We start from the raw sequence: 10,754 nt of genomic DNA, 5'->3' as shown, positions 1-10,754 counted from the left end.
GAGTTATGCCTGATTACAACAGAATCCGTTCGGTAAAGTTCTTCAGTGCCTTCTAATTAATTATTTCAAAAGACTGGTAAAAGGCACTGGTACGCAGATGTTAAAAACCAACAGGTTATTTCCATTAACATGTCCTGTCCCATTTGAGGAAATGGTGGGTGGAGTAGCTTTAAATTTGGCTGAACTTTAAGGACTGCTATTTCCCTGATTCCCAGACTTGCCAGCACCATACAATCTATGAAACAAAATCAAGTGAAGCCTAGCAATCCTATTTTTAAAGTTTAAAGGGTATTGAATATACTCAGCTAAATTTTGAACCACCATTCTGGATTAAGGCTTTGTAACAATTTAACAACCAACAAAAAAAATGCCATTTAGGTAGGTACTTCCTGGGTGTTCCAGTGGTTAAGACTTCTGACTTCCAATGGAGGGATTGAGAGTTCTTAGCTACACCTTCAGTTCAGTTCAGTTCAGTCACTCAGTAGTGTCCAACTCTTTGCGACCCCATGAATCGCAGCACGCCAGGCCTCCCTGTCTATCACCAACTCTGGGAGTTTACTCAAACTCGTGTCCATCGAGTCGATGATGCCATCCAGCCTTAGCATGTAGCTAAGATCCTACATGCCTCAGGGTCAAAAGACCAAAACATAAAAATGAGAAGAAATATTGTAATAAATTCAATAAAGGGTCTTAAAAAAGTTGCCGTTCATGTAGAGCTTTAGAAAAAGGTGACTTTTTATCATCTACTCCTATAAAGCACCTGGTAAACTGTATGAGGCATGTAGAGGGTCTGTAAGTGATGAACAACATACAGTTTTAAAAAATTGATGAATTAAAGTTCATCCAGTACTTCGGCCACCTGATGCAAAGAGCTGACTCATTTGAAAAGACCCTCATGCTGGGAAAGATTGAGGGCTGAAGGAGAAGGGGATGACAGAGAATAAGATGGTTGGATGGCATCACCAACTCAATGGACATGAGTTTGGGTAGGCTCCGGGAGTTGGTGATGGACAGGGAGGCCTGGCGTGCTACAGTTCATGAGGTCGCAAAGAGTCGGACATGACTGAGCAACTGAACTGAACTGAAAGTTCATCAAAATTTAAAATTTCTGTTAATCAGAAGACTATATTAAGAAAATAAGTAAAACACAGACTGGGGGAAATTATCTTGATACATCTATCTTAAAGGACTTACATTCAGAATACTTAAACTCCAGCTCAAAGTTTTTTAAAAATCATTTTTTAAATGTACATAAGTTTTGAACAGATGCTTTATAAAGTTAACATTTGTTTTGCAGAAGGTTTTACTTTCATTTTAGGTTCCAAGGATTCACTAATAAAGCCCTCATTACACACACAATAAACAATCTTAATATTTAATAGATTATCTGACTTAATTTCAGTGAGAAGTGAAAGAAGCGCTTAGTCATATCTGACTCTTTGGACTGTAGCCCACCAGGCTTTTCTGTCCATGGAATTTTCCAGGCAAGAATACTGCAATTAGTAGCTATTGCTTTCTCCTGGGGGATCATCCCAACCCAGGGATCGAACTTGGGTCTCCTTCATTGCAAGCAGAATGTTTACGTTCTGAGCCACCAGGGAAGCACAGTTTCAGCTATAATACAGTCAGTATACAATCCAATATACATAATTTCAATAAAATAGTTACTAAAAGAAGAGAAATAGAAACAATAGAAGTAACAGCTTATATATCACCAAATTGGGAAGACAACCTATATCCAGACTTGAACAGTGCCAGGAAGTCCCCAAATAACAGCAATCTGGAGTCCCAGTTGGGAAAAGGGTCCTGGGTGGTGTGTTGGGTGAGACTTCAAATCGCAGCTTCTGGGAGCTCTCGTTTATAATATCAGGCTGCAAACTATCATCAGTTTATATGCAAAAATGCAATGCGGCTCTGTGTTTTTTTTAACTTTTACAATGCTATTTGTTTCACCTTGTGAGTCATAAGACTTCTTGGGGGAAGGGGGGAGGGGCATTTGGCCAAGCCCTCAGGGGCTTAAGAAATTTCATACCCACCCCCTTTCTTATCTAAAGTGCCCCTAGACTAGCTAGTAACAATTGGTGGCTTGCAGGCCAACTGGAATCCAGAGCCAGGCAAGGTCAGAAATCGGTCAGAGGCCTGCTCCCTGACTTCTGAAGCCTGAACAAGACTACTTCTGTTTTAATTTCCCTAACATTATACGTTAACAAGCATTTTGAGCAATTAGAACGCACATTCATTCCTGGTGGGATATAGCATTACACAAACACTTCAGAAAACTGGCAGTTTACTATAAAGTCAAATAAACACCTACCCCATGACCCAAAATTCTACATCTAGGTGCTTACCCAAGAGAAATGAAAGCACCATATTCATAAAGTCTTGCACAAGAACATTCATAGCAAGAACTTCCCTGGTGATCCAATGGTTAAGACTCCACTCTTCAAGACTTCCCTGGTGGCCCAGCAGCTGGCACTCCAGACCTGCATTGCAGGGAGCATGGGTTCCATCCCTGGTCAGGGAACTAAAATCCCCCATCCCTTGCTGCACAGCCAAAAAAAGAATATTCATAGCAGCTTAATTCAAAATAACCTAAAACCTAAAATTCAAAATAAGCCCCAAAAAAGAATATTCATAGCAGCTTAATTCAAAATAACCTAAAACCTAAAACAACCCATAAACCCATCAGTGATGAATGGTTAAACAAATTATAGTACTGTGGAATACTACTCTGTGGAATAATACTGTGGAATATCACTCAACTACTCAAAGAAATGAACTATATGAATGCAATGAAATAAAATTTTATATTTTAAGGCAAAACAAGAAAAACTAAACATAAAATTCTGTGTCCACTTGGCCTCCTCCCCTCACCATAATGTGCAGTATGTGTCTGTATTACATACTAACCAGAGCTCGCCAAAGATGGGAGTATCTGATAACTGTAAAGATCTTTTTCCCCCCGTCCTCTGTCAATAGCAATGCAGTTCTTTCCTGGTTCTGTAAAGGGTCTAGTAACTTATTGTTTGCTTTTTATGTGTGAACCTGGACTAGGTACCTTTGGTGAACTTTATGTAAACATCAGTATGTCGTTTAGTTGTATGAGCCTTTGTCTCAAAATGTATATGGCTGTGCTTTCAACTCTGACTGGCAGAACAGAGTTCTCAAAGCTTTATGAGAATCTGTTTTCCAGGTTATAATCCTCAGTTTGGCTCAAATAAAATTCCCCTTTTTTCCTTGATTGTTAAGTGAATTTTTATTAACGAATCTCAAAATCATTATACTAAGTGAAAGAAACTAGACACAAAATAGTACAATTTATATGAAATTCTAAAATAGGTGAAACTAATCTATGGTGAAGAAAATTATCTTGCCTTAGGGAAAGGTAGAGTCTTCTCAGGTGGCACTAGTGGTACAGAATCTGCCTGCCTATGCAGGAAACTAAAGAAACTCGTGACTTTTCTTGTTGCGGACCATGAGCTCTAGGGAACTCGGGCTTCAGTAGTTGTGGCCCACGGGCCCAGTTGCCCCATGTCTTGTGGAATCTTCCCAGACCAAGGTGTAGAACCCATGTCCCCCGCACTGCCAGGCAGATTTTTAATCTCTGCACTGCTAGAGAAGTACGACAATCCTGTCTTGTCAGTAGTGTGGAACAGACAGCTTCCAGACTATTCAAGGTTAAGGGCTATTAAAGGTTAAGTGAAGTCGCTCAGTCGTGTCCGACTCTGCAACCCCATGGACTGCAGCCTCGCAGGCTCCTCCGTCCCTGGGATTTTCCAGGTGAGAGTACTAGAGTGGGTTGCCATTTCTTTCTCCAGAGGATCTTCCCGACTCAGGGATCAAACCCAGGTCTCCCGCATTGTAGGCAGAAGCTGTACCCACTAAGCCACCAGGGAAGCCCCAAAGGCTACTACAGAGATACAAGGCCTGAGTGGAGGAGATACGGCCCAAGCTTCTCAGCACTTGGATTTTTACCCATAGTCCTCGGCACTCACAGTCCTGCAAGTTCTCTGGGAGGCCAAAGCTTGGTAAAACCTTGGTAAAAACCTTGAGGCAAAAGCTTAGAGGCTTAAGGAACAGGCCAAAGTATAGGCCATTCCTTCTAAAGAGACCTTATCCACACCTTCAATACACCCTAGCCTGGTACTCCCTGGGAATGCAATCCAATCATACCACAGCTGGATTCTAAAAGGTCTAAAAATTCCCCTTAGATAGTCTTTCCTTTGCAGAAAGCCAGGACTACTACGGCAGCTGCTGCTGCTGCTGCTAAGTCGCTTCAGTCGTGTCCGACTCTGTGCAACCCCATAGACGGCAGCCCACCAGGCTCCCCCGTCCCTGGGATTCTCCAGGCAAGAACACTGGAGTGGGTTGCCGTTGCCTTCTCCAATACATGAAAGTGAAAAGTGAAAGTGAAGTCGCTCAGTCGTGCCCGACTCTTAACCATGGACTGCAGCCCACCAGGCTCCTCCGTCCATGGTTTTTCCAGGTAAGAGCAGTGGAGTGGGGTGCCATTGCCTTCTCCACTACTATGGCTACTACTGTTATTATTGTTGTTATTATTATTAGCAACTTTATGAAACACGAACCTCAATGGCCACTCACCCATGTACTTGGTGTAAACCCCTGCTGGTCTTTACTATACTCTGTACCTTTATTTATCCTTATACTATTTAGGCAGCGTTTCTTTTTCTTCAGAGTAGTTAAATCAGTTTGTAATTTTACATTTATGATTGATTGCCTTTCTTCTATACTGTAACTTTGAAGTTAGGTGTTGTCTTGGTTCTTTCTATAGCCTCTAGCAGATTACAAAAACCTTGATAGGACTTCCCTGGTGGCCCAGTGGTTAAGAACTAGCCTGGAAATGTGGGGACACAGGGTTGATGCCTGGTCTGGGAAGATTCCACATGCCTCGGGCAACTGGGCCGAGGTACCACAACTACTGAAGCTTTCTTGCCCGAGAGACCGCGCTTCAGAAGGAAAGCCCCAGAACCAGAAGCCTGTGCACCACAACTGGAGGAATTCCGCTCAGCAACAAAGATCCAGCACAGCCAAAAGAAAAAAGAAAAAAAAGTTCTCTCTTAGAAATTACAGGCACTCTGGAGCGGTGTTAGCAAAACCCTGGGAATATCCTTTGAAGTTGTTCCAAATATCTATTAAAACTGCTAATAAATGGAATTAGATATTTTATACAGTGAGATATGGACCGAAGAGCCTGGTGGGCTACAGTCCACGGGGTCGCCAAGAGTCAGACACGACTGAGCAACTTCACTCAGTTGAGAAACTTTCACTTTCTTTAACTGTTTCATACTTGAAGGATTGTATAATGCTGGAGATGGGAGGGGGTTAGGTGTTGGAACTTGATATTCTCAGTCTAAAACCATCATACAAGTGGTAGCATCAGTTCAGTTCAGTCGCTCAGTCGTGTCCGACTCTTTGTGATGCCATGAATCGCAGCACTCCAGGCCTCCCTGTCCATCACCAACTCCCGGAGTTTACTCAGACTCATGTCCATCGAGTCGGTGATGCCATCCAGTCATCTCATTCTTTGCTGTCCCCTTCTCCTCCTGCCCCCAATCCCTCCCAGCATCAGGGTCTTTTCCAATGAGTCAACTCTTCGCATGAGATGGCCAAAGATTCCTCCTAATAACTGTTCCACTGTCTTCATATTTTTGAAAGAGAAGAAATCATTAGCATCTACAAAATGTTTAATGGGCATATTTTTTTTCCCTTAGGGGATTTTCTTCCATTAATGATTAAAAAACAAACTCATTCTGAACCCCCTAACCCCCCCCCCAATAAAGTTCAGATTTTCAAAGGTTGAAAACTAGTTTTCTTTAAACAAATCTAAACTAAAAATAATGCATGTAAAAGTAAATAGGTCTTACATCAATAAAAGATAAAACTAAAAATAATCCCCAAAGACCCTCCAAAAAAGGTCTTCAGGTAAATAAATAAAGCCACTTAAAACCAGTAGCCCAATTTGAAAAAGGAAAAAAAAGAAAACAGCCCAATATTGAGAAAATAATCTCAGTATTAAAACTTTAGTTTCAAAATGAACTAATTCTTTCAAAAACTAATTTTATTTATTGACTTTTGGCTGTGCTGGGCTTTCGTTACTGCAAGAACAACAAAGATAAATACAATATGTACCGATAAAATCATCACCATAATCAAGGTAGTGAATGTATCCATCACCCACACAAGTAATATTGTCACCTTTCTTACTCCTGATATTGGTAGTTTATGTATTTTTATATTCTTGATTAGCTAGAGGTTTATCAGTTTTATTGGTTTTTCTCAATGAAATATTTTTCACTGATTTTTATTTTTGTTTTGGAGCTTACTGATTTCTGCTCTAACCTTTATTATTGTTTTCCCCCTACTTACTTTGGTTTTAAATTGCTCTTTTACTTATTTCTACAGTATGAGTTCATTGATTTGAAACATTTCTTTTTTGGAAATAAAGGCCACCAGTGAGGTAATTTTGCTCTAAATCTGCTTTAGCAGCATTCTACAAGCTTTGATATATTGTGTCTTCATTTTCAATCTATTCAAAATAGTTTTTAATTTCCTTTCAAATTTATTCATTGACCAGTATCTCATTTAGTGGTGTGATAATTGATTTCCATTTATCAATTTTCCAGAGACTTATTTTATTGACTTCTAATTCAATTCCATTGTCAATGGACAACACCCTTGGTATGACTGGAATCCATTTAAATTTAGAGACTGTTTTCATGACCTAGTGTATAAATAGTCAATCTTGGCAAATTCTTGTGCTCACTTAACAAAATATTCTGCTCGTGTTAGGTGATTTCTATAAACATCAATTTGATCAAGTTGGTTCAGAATATTTTTTAAATCTTCTATATTCTTTCCAGTTTTCTATTTGTTCTACAATTTATTGAGGGAGGCTATTGATATATCTATGTAATTAATTTTTCTATTTCTCCTTGTAAATCTATCAATTTTTTGACTCATGTACTTTGAAACTATCATTGGCTACATAAATGTTTATTTTGGCCTCCTGATGAACTGACTCATTTATCATTATCACATGAAACATATTCTTGGTAATATTCTTTGCTTGGAAATCTATTTTGTCTGATATTAATACAGCCACTCTAGTTTTTGTTTTCAATCTGTTAGCATAATCTTGGCACATCATCTTGTGTGTGTGTGTGGTAAGAACACTTAACAGGAGATCTACCCTCTAGCAAATTTTAAAGTGTAAAATACAGTATTTTAATTATAGGTATGATGTTGCAGAGCAGGTCTCTAGAATTTACCTTACACAACTGAGACTTTATGCCTGTTAATTAGCAACTCATTTCCTCATTTCCATGATGGTTGGTTGGATGGCATCATTGACTCAATGGACATGAGTCTGAGCAAGCTTGGGGAGATGGTGAAGGACAGGGAAGCCTGGCGTGCTGCAGTCTATGGGGTTGCAAAGAGTCGGACATGACTGAGCGACTGGACAGCAACATTTCCTCTGCCACGCAGGCCCTGGCGACCAGCAATGTACTCTTTGCTTCAGTGATTCTGAATATTTTAGATACCTCATGTTAAGTGGAATCATGCAGATTCTGTCCTCTGGTGTTTGGTTAAGTTTACTTGGCATAATATTCTCAAGGTTCATCCATTTCTTGCATGTGGCAGGATTTCCTTCTTTCTAAAGGCTTAATAATATTCCACTGCAGGTATATTACATTTTGTTCATCCATTCCCACATCTTAGCTATTGTGAATAACAATGCAATAAACATGGGGGTGTAAGTATCTCTTTGAGATTCCAATTTCAATTATTTGGGATAAATATACATAAGTGAGATTGCTGGACCACTGGCTTCCCTGGTGGTTCAGTCAGTAAAGTCTGCCTGCAATGCAGGAGACCTGGGTTTGATTCCTCGGTTGGAAAGATACAACCCATTCCCGTATCCAGCTCCAGAGGAGCCTGGTGGGCTACAGCCCACTGGGTCACAAAGAGTCGGACATGACTGAGTGACTTTCATGGTAGTTGCATTTTTAATTTTTTTGAGAAAGTTCCATTGTATTTTCCATCGTGTTGCACCACTTTAAATTTCCACCAACAGTGTGTAAGGGTTCTAATTTTTCCACATCCTTGCCAACACTTACCTTGTTTGTTAGGCAGAAACTTTTTTAGTCGGATGCAGTCCTACTTGTCCATTTTTGTTTTTTTTTTACTGACCTTTGGTATCATAACCAAGAAATCACGGCCAAGACCAATATCATAAAAGTTTTTTCCATGGTTTGTTATAGTAGTTTTAGTTTAAGGTTTTACGTTTAAGCCTTTAATCCTTTTTGAGTTGATTTTTGTGTATAGTGTAAGGTAAGGTTCCAATTCATTCTTTTGCATTTGGATATACAATTTTCCCAATGCTATTTGTTTGGAGAGACTATCGTTTCCCCATTTCCAAAGGGAATCTGTCTCTGTATTGTTGTTGAATTACTGTTTGTCAGGGGAAGGAGGGACTAGGTCTTCCTATCCCTTCAGCTTGGTGTATCTTTTAACATTCTTGCATTTTTCACCTTATTTCTGTCATTATATATGAAGTGTATTTTTGTAGGCAGCATGTAGTCATCTTGCTTTGTAATCTCATTTGATCATTTCTGCATTTTAATTGAAGTAAACAGACCATTTACATTAATTTGATTGTTGATATGATTAAATTTAATTATAATACTATTAATTTCTTTTTGACTCATCTGTTCTTTCCCTTTTCCTCTTTTTCTGCCTTTTGAATTGACTGCTTCTTTATAATTTCATCTTTGTTGACTTATTGACAAGTCTTTTATTTTAGTGATTTTATTAGGGTTTATAGTATATATTAAGTTACCACAGTCTGTCTTCAAGTAACATTATTCCACTTTACATATAGTATAAAGAACTTGCAATCACATTCTTCCATTTTCCCCCCTCCTAGGCTTTGAGCTATTGCTGACATAATGTAATTTTAAAGATGTCTAAACTACAGACCACACTCTTGCTGTTCTTTTTAACAGTCAATTATATTTTAGAGAGTAATATTTTTACATCTGAAAATAATTTTTCATCTTTGCTTCTGAAAACTACTTTTGTTGAGATAGTTTTAGGCTGACAGTTTTTCTTTATCACTGCTTTTCAGCAATTGTCATGTTTCATATTTATTGTTCCTAGGGTTCTAGTTTTCCTATTTGGAAACATTTCCACCATTACTTCTTCAAGTGATTTTTCTGTCCCCTCCTTCCCTCCTCTGGGAACTCTGATTACATATATGTTAGACTGCTTGAAGTTGTCCCAGAGTACATTGGTGTTCTGCTCATTTTTTCAACCTCATTTCTGTTTCATGTTAGATAGTTCCTATTGCTATGTTTTCAAGTTCACTAGTCTTTCCTTTTGCAATGTCTTCTCTCTGTACTCCCATTGAGAGTTTTGTGTTTTTTTCTTACATACTGTAGTTCTTATCTCTACAAGTTCAATTTGGATGTTTTTTAATGTTAAATATCTTCACTAAGTTTTGGTATATGTGGCATATATAAAATAGCCATTGTGATGTCCTCTGATAATTCTAATCTCTATGTCAGTTCTGGGTTGATTGAATATTCTCTTTAGGAGATGATGTTTCCTGCCTCCCTGCATGTCTAGGGATCTTTTGATTGGATGTTAAGAAACTGTAAAACTTACATTCTTGGGTGCTTGACATTTTTATAAACCTATGCAGTTTCTTGAGCTTTGTTCCCAAATGTAATAATTTTCTTAGAAAGGACTGATCCTCTTGGGTCATCCTTTTTTAAGATTTGTTAGGTGGGACCAGAGTGCTTACTTTAGGACTGATTATTCCCCAGACCACACTGAACCCTTCTGCATATCTTAGTTCTCTATAAATCATGAGGTTTTCAAGTTAGGCTGGTGGGAACAGGCAGTGTTTCTAGCCTGTGTGAACTTTGGGCACTGTTACTTTTAATTTCGGGGGATGGTTCTTCCCCAGGCTTCAGGCAGTTTCCTCATGTGCATAACTAGTCAGTATGCAGCCGATTCCTTGAGGGACCCTTTGTGCATCTCCACAGTTTTCCCCTGCAGTTTTGTCCTTTCAGTACTCTGTCCTGCAGTCTCCAGTATCTTTGGTCTCCGCAGATCTCAGTTCCGGCTTTTCAACTCAGTTAGTTGGATGGGCTTTGCCTGGGTTCCCCTTTCATGTATGTTTGCAAACTCTCTCAAGGCTGTAAACATGGATGAACTGTAGGATTCACCTTGATTGTCATGTCTTAGGGATTTTTTTTTTTCACGTTTAACATCATGAAAATCATTCTTTTGTATATTTTGTCATTCTTGGACAGTTTTAGGGTGCGTGTGCATGCGTGTTGTGTGTGTGTGTGTGTGTGTAGGGTAGGAGGAGGAGCAATAAATCTGATCCATGTTACTGCATCTTGGCTAAAAGCAGAACTCTTGAATGATTCCATTTTATTAGACGGTTTTTCTAATTTCTACATTTCCTTTGAACTTAACTATATATTAAGATCTAATTAAATAATTAAGACAAGTTATCCTGATTAAAATAGTCTCTGTTGGTCCATCAATGGAGAAACATGACAAAAAGTTGGCTTGTAATATACCAACTGTGTAGATCAGGTATTTCAGGTGGAGAATGACCACTTTCTAAGTAGTATACTATTAATACCATTAGTGATTCTGGAGACAATATGGGGAGAGGAGGGCAGAGACAATAAATGCATCTTAAATAGAAGAATTAA

This window comes from Odocoileus virginianus, chromosome 3, assembly GCF_023699985.2.
Source record: "Odocoileus virginianus isolate 20LAN1187 ecotype Illinois chromosome 3, Ovbor_1.2, whole genome shotgun sequence".
Classification (NCBI taxonomy): Eukaryota; Metazoa; Chordata; class Mammalia; order Artiodactyla; family Cervidae; genus Odocoileus; species Odocoileus virginianus.
This window is presented reverse-complemented; position numbering follows the sequence as displayed.